General features: G+C 43.7%; 1 pseudogene; it reads right to left on the reverse strand.

Moving 5' to 3' along the window:
• Positions 1–5,427: 5,427 nt before the first annotated feature.
• LOC112242167 overlaps positions 5,428–13,634 on the reverse strand; it is a 169,034-nt pseudogene continuing 160,827 nt past the window's right edge.

Here is a 13,634-nt window from a genome sequence, read left to right on the forward strand (position 1 = left end):
ACTACTGCAGCATAAATACTGGAGGCTGAGACAGGAGAAATACTCCAGATATTACAAACTGACCCTAACCCCCCGACACATAAACTACTGCAGCATAAATACTGGAGGCTGAGACAGGAGAAATACTCCAGATATTACAAACTGACCCTAACCCCCGACACATAAACTACTGCAGCATAAATACTGGAGGCTGAGACAGGAGAAATACTCCAGATATAACAAACTGACCCTAACCCTGACACATAAACTACTGCAGCATAAATACTGGAGGCTGAGACAGGAGAAATACTCCAGATATTACAAACTGACCCTAACCCCGACACATAAACTACTGCAGCATAAATACTGGAGGCTGAGACAGGAGAAATACTCCAGATATTACAAACTGACCCTAACCCCTGACACATAAACTACTGCAGCATAAATACTGGAGGCTGAGACAGGAGAAATACTCCAGATATTACAAACTGACCCCTAACCCCCGACACATAAACTACTGCAGCATAAATACTGGAGGCTGAGACAGGAGAAATACTCCAGATATTACAAACTGACCCTAACCCCCGACACATAAACTACTGCAGCATAAATACTGGAGGCTGAGACAGGAGAAATACTCCAGATATTACAAACTGACCCTAACCCCCCGACACATAAACTACTGCAGCATAAATACTGGAGGCTGAGACAGGAGAAATACTCCAGATATTACAAACTGACCCTAACCCCTGACACATAAACTACTGCAGCATAAATACTGGAGGCTGAGACAGGAGAAATACTCCAGATATTACAAACTGACCCTAACCCCCCGACACATAAACTACTGCAGCATAAATACTGGAGGCTGAGACAGGAGAAATACTCCAGATATTACAAACTGACCCTAACCCCGACACATAAACTACTGCAGCATAAATACTGGAGGCTGAGACAGGAGAAATACTCCAGATATTACAAACTGACCCTAACCCCCGACACATAAACTACTGCAGCATAAATACTGGAGGCTGAGACAGGAGAAATACTCCAGATATTACAAACTGACCCTAACCCCCGACACATAAACTACTGCAGCATAAATACTGGAGGCTGAGACAGGAGAAATACTCCAGATATTACAAACTGACCCTAACCCCCGACACATAAACTACTGCAGCATAAATACTGGAGGCTGAGACAGGAGAAATACTCCAGATATTACAAACTGACCCTAACCCCCGACACATAAACTACTGCAGCATAAATACTGGAGGCTGAGACAGGAGAAATACTCCAGATATTACAAACTGACCCTAACCCCCGACACATAAACTACTGCAGCATAAATACTGGAGGCTGAGACAGGAGAAATACTCCAGATATTACAAACTGACCCTAACCCCGACACATAAACTACTGCAGCATAAATACTGGAGGCTGAGACAGGAGAAATACTCCAGATATTACAAACTGACCCTAACCCCCGACACATAAACTACTGCAGCATAAATACTGGAGGCTGAGACAGGAGAAATACTCCCAGATATTACAAACTGACCCTAACCCCCGACACATAAACTACTGCAGCATAAATACTGGAGGCTGAGACAGGAGAAATACTCCAGATATTACAAACTGACCCTAACCCCCGACACATAAACTACTGCAGCATAAATACTGGAGGCTGAGACAGGAGAAATACTCCCGATATTACAAACTGACCCTAACCCCACACATAAACTACTGCAGCATAAATACTGGAGGCTGAGACAGGAGAAATACTCCAGATATTACAAACTGACCCTAACCCCCGACACATAAACTACTGCAGCATAAATACTGGAGGCTGAGACAGGAGAAATACTCCAGATATTACAAACTGACCCTAACCCCCGACACATAAACTACTGCAGCATAAATACTGGAGGCTGAGACAGGAGAAATACTCCAGATATTACAAACTGACCCTAACCCCCGACACATAAACTACTGCAGCATAAATACTGGAGGCTGAGACAGGAGAAATACTCCCAGATATTACAAACTGACCCTAACCCCCGACACATAAACTACTGCAGCATAAATACTGGAGGCTGAGACAGGAGAAATACTCCAGATATTACAAACTGACCCTAACCCCCGACACATAAACTACTGCAGCATAAATACTGGAGGCTGAGACAGGAGAAATACTCCCGATATTACAAACTGACCCTAACCCCCGACACATAAACTACTGCAGCATAAATACTGGAGGCTGAGACAGGAGAAATACTCCAGATATTACAAACTGACCCTAACCCCCGACACATAAACTACTGCAGCATAAATACTGGAGGCTGAGACAGGAGAAATACTCCCAGATATTACAAACTGACCCTAACCCCCGACACATAAACTACTGCAGCATAAATACTGGAGGCTGAGACAGGAGAAATACTCCAGATATTACAAACTGACCCTAACCCCCCGACACATAAACTACTGCAGCATAAATACTGGAGGCTGAGACAGGAGAAATACTCCAGATATTACAAACTGACCCTAACCCCCTGACACATAAACTACTGCAGCATAAATACTGGAGGCTGAGACAGGAGGGTTGGGAGACATACCAAGATCACATGTTTTGTATATGCTTGCATAAGATAGTTTGACTATATAAGCCTTACACCTCAGAGGGCATAACTGACCAGCTTCATTATTGCAATTCTTATTAATAAAGATTGATTGTTCGAAGAAATAACAGTCTCTCTCACTTGGTTAGAATTATTTCCACAACAGTTGTACATGTTTTTTTTTAAATATACACTGCTCAGAAAAATAAAGGGAACACTTAAACAACACAATGTAACTCCAAGTCAATCACACTTCTGTGAAATCAAACTGTCCACTAAGGAAGCAACACTGATTGACAATACATTTCACATGCTGTTGTGCAAATGGAATAGACAACAGGTGGAAATTGTAGGCATTTAGCAAGACACCCCCAATAAAGGAGTGGTTCTGCAGGTGGCGACCACAGACCACTTCTCAGTTCCTATGCTTCCTGGCTGATGTTTTGGTCACTTTTGAATACTGGCGGTGCTTTCACTCTAGTGGTAGCATGAGACGGAGTCTACAACCCACACAAGTGGCTCAGGTAGTGCAGCTCATCCAGGATGGCACATCAATGCGAGATGTGGTAAGAAGGTTTGCTGTGTCTGTCAGCGTAGTGTCCAGAGCATGGAGGCGCTACCAGGAGACAGGCCAGTACATCGGGAGACATGGAGGAGGCCGTAGGAGGGCAACAACCCAGCAGCAGGACAGCTACCCCCGCCTTTGTGCAAGGAGGAGCAGAGGGAACACTGCCAGAGCCCTGCAAAATGACCTCCAGCAGGCCACAAATGTGCATGTGTCTGCTCAAACGGTTAGAAACGGACTCCATGAGGGTGGTATGAGGGCCCGACGTCCACAGGTGGGGGTTGTGCTTACGGCCCAACACCGTGCAGGACGTTTGGCATTTGCCAGAGAACACCAAGATTGGCAAATTCGCCACTGGCGCCCTGTGCTCGTCACAGATGAAAGCAGGTTCACACTGAGCACATGTGACAGACGTGACAGTCTGGAGATGCCGTGGAGAACATTCTACTGCCTGCAACATCCTCCAGCATGACCGGTTTGGCAGTGGGTCAGTCATGGTGTGGGGTGGCATTTCTTTGGGAGGCCGCACAGCCCTCCATGTGCTCGCCAGAAGTAGCCTGACTGCCATTAGGTACTGAGATGAGATCCTCAGACCCCTTGTGAAACCATATGCTGGTGCGGTTGGCCCTGGGTTCCTCCTAATGAAAGACAATGCTAGACCTCATTTGGCTGGAGTGTGTCAGCAGTTCCTGCAAGAGGAAGGCATTGATGCTATGGACTGGCCCGCCTGTTCCCCAGACCTGAATCCCAATTGAGCACATCTGGGACATCATGTCTCGCTCCATCCACCACACAGTTGCACCACAGACTGTCCAGGAGTTGGCGGATGCTTTAGTCCAGGTCTGGGAGGAGATCCCTCAGGAGACCATCCGCCACCTCATCAGGAGAATGCCCAGGCGTTGTAGGGAGGTCATACAGGCACGTGGAGGCCACACACACTACTGAGCCTCATTTTGACTTGTTTTAAGGACATTACATCAAAGTTGGATCAGCCTGTAGTGTGGTTTTCCACTTTAATTTTGAGTGTGACTCCAAATCCAGACCTCCTTGGGTTGATAAATTTGGTTTCCATTGATGATTTTTGTGTGATTTTGTTGTCAGCACATTCAACTATGTAAAGTAAAGAAAAAAAGTATTTAATAAGAATATTTCATTCATTCAGATCTAGGATGTGTGATTTTAGTGTTCCCTTTATTTTTTTGAGCAGTGTATATATATATATATTTTTTTTATTTATATTTTTTTTTTTTACAGTTGATCATCCAACTCATGAAAGAAACATGAAGACTCTCTTTATTCTGCTACTCAGTCTATCCCTTCCCAGAGAATTCATTATTTATTCATTCATTTGTTTGTCATTTAATTTGTTTATAATTTCATTTTATATGTCATTTCAGTCGATGCACTGAGATGCTATGGATGCAGTTCACTCACCTCCAACGCTGACTGTAATCAGAACATAAAACAATGCCTGGAGCCTCATGACACTTGCATGACCACTGAGGATAAAGCTGGTGAGGAAACCAGGCTGTCAATATCCAGATCAATATTATTACTTTACATGTTCAACTGATTGTAGTACATGTTAAAGTCAGTCAATGGGTGTCCTCTCTCTTCTCAGCAGACATCCCAGATAGACCTAAATGATAAGCATGGTAACCTGTCAGTAAACTATGAATAAGACCTGTGTAATAGCTGATGAGTATGAGAAGTACTGCTGAGATGACCCTTTAAGGTATTCATTCATTCCTGTTGGTGTTAAATGGGAACATGTGTTGATGAAATGTCGAGAAGTTTAAAATATGAATGTAAATCTATTAAACTATTGGAAAAATGAAAGATTCAGCTAAACATCATTAAGGACAATAAATGACATGCTAACACCATCCTTTGGCTGTCAATTCATAACCACAGGAAAGCACTGTCACAGCTTTGGCTGTCATTCATAACCACAGGAAAGCACTGTCACAGCTTTGGCTGTCATTCATAACCACAGGAAAGCACTGTCACAGCTTTGGCTGTCATTCATAACCACAGGAAAGCACTGTCACAGCTTTGGCTGTCATTCATAACCACAGGAAAGCACTGTCACAGCTTTGGCTGTCATTCATAACCACAGGAAAGCACTGTCACAGCTTTGGCTGTCATTCATAACCACAGGAAAGCACTGTCACAGCTTTGGCTGTCATTCATAACCACAGGAAAGCACTGTCACAGCTTTTGTCTGTCACAGCTTTTGTCATCAGCTTTGTCTTTTTTTATTTCATCCTTTATTTTCTCCTATTTGACAAGATGGCCGACTGAGCCAAGACAAAATATATCCCAGTGTTTGTGATCCTCCATGAATCACTATTGAGCTTGTGACAAGTGTCAAAAATGAAGCAGACATGTTAGACGTAGTGTGAGGAGCTCAGTGTTCTGTCTACTAAAGCAGAGAGGTTCCAGTTCAGTTGTGTTGTCCACATCATCCTCCATATGTCCTCTGGGGGGAGCAGTTTCTGAAGTGTGCCTCCTGATTCTTCTTCAGATGAAATCTGGGACTGTAGGAATTCACAGTTAGTCAGCCGACACAATCGGTGCAGCATTAAATAACTCTTCAAAGATTCCAAGTCTATAAAAAGGAGTGGTGTGTTGGGGAGTGAGGGTCAGAGGTGGTTGCTAGTCTGCCTGGTGATGCACATGGAGTCCAGTCCATATGATGGTCCTGTAGAAGCAGTATCCCGTTCAAATTCCTTCACAGTGAAATCTTCTTCATTCCTCCCTTCCTTGAAGTAATCACTGATTAGACATGACAGAACAGGTGAACAAACCCAAGGCTGCCTTCACATGGCTTCCATCTGTCCAGACACTCATTCAGACAGAAGCTTTGTGTTGACTCAGTTCATCCCACACTCCACACCCTCCTCCCACAGCGCTAGTGAGGTGGCGGCCGGGCCTGGCCCAACATCCTGAGCCGGCTCTGGTCGATGACGTCTAGAAGGTTCTTGGCGTCTACGGCCAGGGCGTGGGCGGCCGTCAGCATCTGTTTCTTGTAGTCCTGCTGCAGGCTGGTCATGACGTACTGCTGGGCCAGCTTCATCTTGTTGATCAGCTCCGCCAGGTCAGAGTTCAACAGCTTCTGGGCCATCTCCACCTTTAAGATAAGATAGTATTTTATTAAAACAGAAATGTTCCATATATTATTATTATTATTATTATAATATATTGAGAGATAAAATAAAAGTAGGTTCAGCGAATGAACAGGGTGGCACATATTCCAGTATTATATAACTAATTAAAACAAAATGTCCTGTATAAGAGGGGGCAGACGGGACTAACATAGTGCTGGATCAGAAGAGGCCCATGCCTGGTTAACGTACCTCTCTGTGTGTGCTAGCTGGAAGTAACGTGATTGTTTCATCCACTGTGGCCAGGAGTGTTCTCAGTGCCAGACCCACATCCTGAAACACAAATATACCCATATGAACCAATCCTAGAAATCTGTTCTTTCCTGTGTAGCTTAGCTGGTAGAACATGGCACTTGCAACGCCAATGTTGTGGGTTCGATTCCCACTGGGGACCAGTATGAAAATGTTTGCACTCACTACTGTACGTCTCTCTGGATAAGAGAGTCTGCTAAATGACTCACTACTGTACGTCTCTCTGGATAAGAGAGTCTGCTAAATGACTCACTACTGTAAGTCTCTCTGGATAAGAGAGTCTGCTAAATGACTCACTACTGTAAGTCTCTCTGGATAAGAGAGTCTGCTAAATGACTCACTACTGTAAGTCTCTCTGGATAAGAGAGTCTGCTAAATGACTCACTACTGTAAGTCTCTCTGGATAAGAGAGAATGCTAAATGACTCACTACTGTATGTCTCTCTGGATAAGAGAGTCTGCTAAATGACTCACTACTGTAAGTCTCTCTGGATAAGAGAGTCTGCTAAATGACTCACTACTGTAAGTCTCTCTGGATAAGAGAGTCTGCTAAATGACTCACTACTGTACGTCTCTCTGGATAAGAGAGTCTGCTAAAGGTCAAATGGATAAAACATTTCCAAAAGGAATGAAACGTAAACGTTTTGCTACAACGAACCCTGGTGATTGAATGTGGAGACGATGAACACTGTGTCTCTCCTACCTTGACCATTGGCACGTATTCCTCGGGAGGCGCAGGCTGAATTTTACTGGACATCTCTATGACAGCCTTCACCAGTCCTGTGACATTCTCATAGACCTTGTCATTAGAGCGGTCCAGGTTGGCAGTGGGGGGTGGGCTGATCTCCTGAGGCTGGAGCTGAAAGAAGGAGAAAAATACACTGTGAGCAGAGATGGAGAAATAACAGAGCGGGTCAGATGATTCATATAATGTTCAACCTTGCATTTCTTAACTCTCACCAATAGATGGCAGTATACATCACCAGTCAGTCAACACCACATTCATTCAAGGTAGTAAATCACAATGACAAAACACCCAAGGAATTTGAAATGTTTGTAGAGACTGTCACCAGGGGCTAAATCAAGTCAAACATATCCTTGAAATTGTACATTGGGTCTAGAGAGGGTTAGAGGTTATGTTAGGAAGATGTCAGCATCTGGAATAAACAATACTTTCTATAATGGAGTTATTTGGAATTCAGCATTATTCCTAAATCATGTCAAAAGTGTCAAAAGTGCACAGATCCCATTTAGGAAGAAGTCAATGTGTTATATTTAGGATTCAGAGGGTTGTTTGAAACAATGTCGTAGACAAACACATTATTATGGCCACACAAACACAGATCTGAACATACACAAGCACTACATGGTCCACTATAAGATCGCTACATGGTCCACTATAAGACCGCTACATGGCCCACTATAAGACCGCTACATGGACCACTTGCTACATGGCCCACTATAAGACCACTACATGGCCCACTATAAGACCGCTACATGGCCCACTATAAGACCACTACATGGCCCACTATAAGATCGCTACAGTGCCTTGCGAAAGTATTCGGCCCCCTTGAACTTTGCGACCTTTTGCCACATTTCAGGCTTCAAACATAAAGATATAAAACTGTATTTTTTGTGAAGAATCAACAACAAGTGGGACACAATCATGAAGTGGAACGACATTTATTATATTCAAACTTTTTTAACAAATCAAAAACTGAAAAATTGGGCGTGCAAAATTATTCAGCCCCCTTAAGTTAATACTTTGTAGCGCCACCTTTTGCTGCGATTACAGCTGTAAGTCACTTGGGGTATGTCTCTATCAGTTTTGCACATCGAGAGACTGAAATTTTTTCCCATTCCTCCTTGCAAAACAGCTCGAGCTCAGTGAGGTTGGATGGAGAGCATTTGTGAACAGCAGTTTTCAGTTCTTTCCACAGATTCTCGATTGGATTCAGGTCTGGACTTTGACTTGGCCATTCTAACACCTGGATATGTTTATTTTTAACCATTCCATTGTAGATTTTGCTTTATGTTTTGGATCATTGTCTTGTTGGAAGACATATCTCCGTCCCAGTCTCAGGTCTTTTGCAGACTCCATCAGGTTTTCTTCCAGAATGGTCCTGTATTTGGCTCCATCCATCTTCCCATCAATTTTAACCATCTTCCCTGTCCCTGCTGAAGAAAAGGCAGGCCCAAACCATGATGCTGCCACCACCATGTTTGACAGTGGGGATGGTGTGTTCAGGGTGATGAGCTGTGTTGCTTTTACGCCAAACATAATGTTTTGCATTGTTGCCAAAAAGTTCAATTTTGGTTTCATCTGACCAGAGCACCTTCTTCCACATGTTTGGTGTGTCTCCCAGGTGGCTTGTGGCAAACTTTAAACAACACTTTTTATGGATATCTTTAAGAAATGGCTTTCTTCTTGCCACTCTTCCATAAAGGCCAGATTTGTGCAATATACGACTGATTGTTGTCCTATGGACAGAGTCTTCCACCTCAGCTGTAGATCTCTGCAGTTCATCCAGAGTGATCATGGGCCTCTTGGCTGCATCTCTGATCAGTCTTGTCCTTGTATGAGCTGACAGTTTAGAGGGACGGCCAGGTATTGGTAGATTTGCAGTGGTCTGATACTCCTTCCATTTCAATATTATCACTTGCACAGTGCTCCTTGGGATGTTTAAAGCTTGGGAAATATTTTTGTATCCAAATCCGGCTTTAAACTTCTTCACAACAGTATCTCGGACCTGCCTGGTGTGTTCCTTGTTCTTCATGATGCTCTCTGCGCTTTTAATGGACCTCTGAGACTATCACAGTGCAGGTGCATTTATATGGAGACTTGATTACACACAGGTGGATTGTATTTATCATCATTAGTCATTTAGGTCAACATTGGATCATTCAGAGATCCTCACTGAACTTCTGGAGAGAGAGTTTACTGCACTGAAAGTAAAGGGGCTGAATAATTTTGCACGCCCAATTTTTCAGTTTTTGATTTGTTAAAAAAGTTTGAAATATCCAATAAATGTCGTTCCACTTCATGAATGTGTCCCACTTGTTGTTGATTCTTCACAAAAAAATACAGTTTTATATCTTTATGTTTGAAGCCTGAAATGTGGCAAAAGGTCGCAAAGTTCAAGGGGGCCGAATACTTTCGCAAGGCACTGTACATGGCCCACTATAAGACCGCTACATGGCCCACTATAAGACCGCTACATGGACCACTATAAGACCGCTACATGGCCCACTATAAGACCGCTACATGGCCCACTATAAGACCACTACATGGCCCACTATAAGACATGGCCCACATGGCCCACTGGCCCACTAAAACCGCTACATGGCCCACTATAAAACCGCTACATGGCCCACTATAAGGCCCACTATAAGACCTCTACATGGCCCACTATAAGACCTCTACATGGCCCACTATAAGACCACTACATGGCCCACTATAAGACCTCTGCATGGCCCACTATAAGACCACTACATGGCCCACTATAAAACCACTACATGGCCCACTATAAGACCTCTACATGGCCCACTATAAGACCACTACATGGCCCACTATTAGACCACTACATGGCCCACTATAAGACCACTACATGGCCCACTATAAGACCACTACATGGCCCACTATAAGACCTCTACATGGCCCACTATAAAACCGCTACATGGCCCACTATAAGACCCACTTTATCGATGGTAAAGAGGTGTTGTGTCAGTACGGTGAATGGAAGAAATGCATTAGGATGAGAAGGCTAAAGTGGTTCAGTGAACAGACAACAGGTGAATGAACCCTGTCTGAGTCCCAAATGGCACCCTATTTCTTATATACTATACTTCTGACCAGGGCCCTCTGGTCTAAAGTAGTACACTATATAGGGAATGGGGTGCCATTTGTAAAGCGCCCCAGATCAGATGATGCATTAGAAGTTGACTGTTACCAGAGATACAGATGGACTCCATTGTCCCACCCCACTGCACAACCCAACCCATAGCCTGCTTTTCAGCATCAAATTACAACTGATTGACAACTCTGTGAGAAGTTAGGTCTAAAGACACACACACACACACACACACACACACACACACACACACACACACACACACACACACACACACACACACACACACACACACACACACACACACACACACACACACACACCAGTGTTCTCTTACCCGCCAGGGCTAAGTTCAACAACAGTAAGGCAGAGGCAAGAGGGACAGAAGAGGGAGAAGATATTAATGCAACAAGCATTAACAATACACGCAACAACACCAGAGAGCAAAGTGTCATCCAAATAAATAAGGTTTTGGAGAGGTTGGTTGAGTAAATACCAAAATATCTACAGAGGTGGTGACTCAAATGTTGTGGTCATGAAACTTTGTCTGTGTTTATACAGGCAGCCCAATTCTGAAAATGTACCTAATTATTGGCAAAGGATCTGATCTGATTGGTCAAAAGACCAATTACTGGCAAAATATCAGAATTGTGCTGCCTGTGTAAATGTAGTCTTTGTGTTTTATTTGACACGTGTTTATCTTTTGCATGAATCCCACTAATTCCCTCATCAGAACAGGGAACAGGTTGCCATGCTAGTACAGTACTGAGTACATAGTAGTATAGGGTCACAAATGACATCCGATTTCCTATATAGTGCAAAACGTTTTACCACTAGGGCCTATAGGGCTCTGGTCAAAAGCAGTGTACTATATAGGGAATAGGAAGCCATTTGTGATGCGTCATATCATAGCCCAGTCTGACCATCTCAGTTCCAGTCATGATGGGCTGATAATGTCCATGTCAGTGTTTACATGTTGGCTTCTTTCTCAGGAACAAGGAACCACATTAGCTAGACTATTCCTCTTGTTAAATCATTTTCCACGCTGATGGTAAGAAGGCAGTGTAATGGAAAGAGTGTGTTCCTTCCCAGGGTGCATTGCAGGCCTGACTGCCTGGTCGATCGTGTGGTATTTATGAGCGTGTTTGGGGAAGGAGGAGAGAGGGGGTGAACTACAGCTGGGACTGCTTTAGCTGAGGCTTAGGGTGCACCCCAAAAGGCCCCCTATTTAGTGCACTGCTTTTGACCAGGGCCCATAGGACTCTGGTCAAAAGTACTGTAGTGCACTATATAGGGAATAGTGTGCCATTTGTGACGCAGCCTAATGACACCAAGACAGTGGTAGCAGAGCAGAGCTAACAGTTTAAGGTAACGCTCCTGGATGTTCTATGCTGACACATTAGAAACTCAAGCGGACTGTTGCCATAGTAACCATCACTGGGGAAAATAGTGACATCGCCGGTGTTTTGGGTGTCATAGAAAAGGGGAAGTCTGTGTAGTTGAAATACAGTGGTAGTCGTTGTGATCTGGCCAACATGGTAAAGTCATGTAGGAATGTTCTAACAGAAATAGGGACAGTTAGTCATGTTTTAGAAGCATAGTCATGAACTTCTCAGTTTAAAGATAGAATCCTTAATTGCAACATCCATTCTTGCACGTATAAATGAATTAAACACTGAATGTACAAAACATTAAGGACACCTGCTCTTTCCATGACAGACTGACCAGGTGAAAAACTATGATCCCTTATTGATGTCACTTGTTAAATCCACTTCATCAGTGTAGATGAAGGGTAGGAGACGGGTTAAAGAAGGATTTTTAAGACTTGAGACAATTGAGACATGGGTATGGTAGTAGGTGCCAGGTGCACCGGTTTGAGTCAAGAACTGCAACGCTGCTGGGCTTTTCATGCTCAGCAGTTTCCTGTGTGTATCAAGAATGGTCCACCACCCAAAGGACATCCAGCCAACTTGACAACTGTGCGAGGCATTGGAGTCAACATGGGCCAGCATCCCTGTGGAACGCTTTCGAGACCTTGTAGAGTCCATGACCCTACAAATTGAGGCTGTTCTGAGGGCAAAAGGGAGGGGGTGCAACTCAATATTAGGAAGGTGTCCTTAATGTTTTGTCCACTCAGTGTATATACCCATTGATATTTGAAGAATATAACTTGTAAATGCCTCAGGAGCTTAGTTCAACTGTCATACCTCAGCAGAACCCAACATATGAACTTGTTTTGTAAACAAACACTGTAAACAAACACTGTCTAGCCTCAAAACATGGTTACAACTATCATGTTGATATCATGGATGGCCAGTCCTTGCATCCACAGCTCTGGCTATGAATTTGAACGTGGTTACATTTCTCCAGGTCCATCCCTCAGCTTTTACCAAAACAGAGGTGGGGTGAACCACTTCGTTATCATTTCAATGAAGGATTCTAGCTTTAAAATGATGGATGAACACTTAGTTTTGGAGAGCACATGCAAAAGTAGAATACCAACACAATAACTACAAATACATTTAAACAACTTTGAGACATGTAAATCTGTGGGCTTAAATTGAGCGATAAAGCCAAATCACTGGATTGTTGTGGAATGCGTGTAAAGCTTGATTGGTAGAATAAACATGTGAGCATCAGCTTACCTTCACTCCCTCATTGTAGCTGTCCACGGGGTTCAGGCTGGCCAGACTACCCAGGTGACTGGGGGCTCCAGGACGGGGGGGCTTCTTTGGTGGAGCTGCATGTTCTGTGGAGGCAAAGGACCCATCAGATACTGGAGTACAAAAGAATCAACAGATACCTAAACTACAACATATAGTACAATATATGTATGTTATGTGGAGGCAAAGGACCATCATCAGCTACATAAGGAATAAAACCAATGCATGACTATATGGAAGATGCACAGGAATTGTAGCATTTCTTATCAAACAGATTCAACGATATTCCTATCAAATATCTACTATTATGGCAGCAGAAACTAACACAGGCCTAGCAGAAATAGCCAAATTGTCAGCCTGTCAACACAGTTTAGCAGTTAAAATGGTTGAGGAATGTGCTAGAACAGTTGAGGGAGTCAGAGTTAGAGTCTGAGTCAGTCAGAGTCAGTCAGAGTTAGAGCCAGTCAGAGTCAGAGCCAGTCAGAGTCAGAGTTGGTGTCAGAGTCGGTGTCAGTCAGAGCCAGTCAGAGTCAGAGC

This window comes from Oncorhynchus tshawytscha, unplaced genomic scaffold (genome assembly GCF_018296145.1).
Source record: "Oncorhynchus tshawytscha isolate Ot180627B unplaced genomic scaffold, Otsh_v2.0 Un_scaffold_16570_pilon_pilon, whole genome shotgun sequence".
Taxonomy (NCBI): Eukaryota; Metazoa; Chordata; class Actinopteri; order Salmoniformes; family Salmonidae; genus Oncorhynchus; species Oncorhynchus tshawytscha.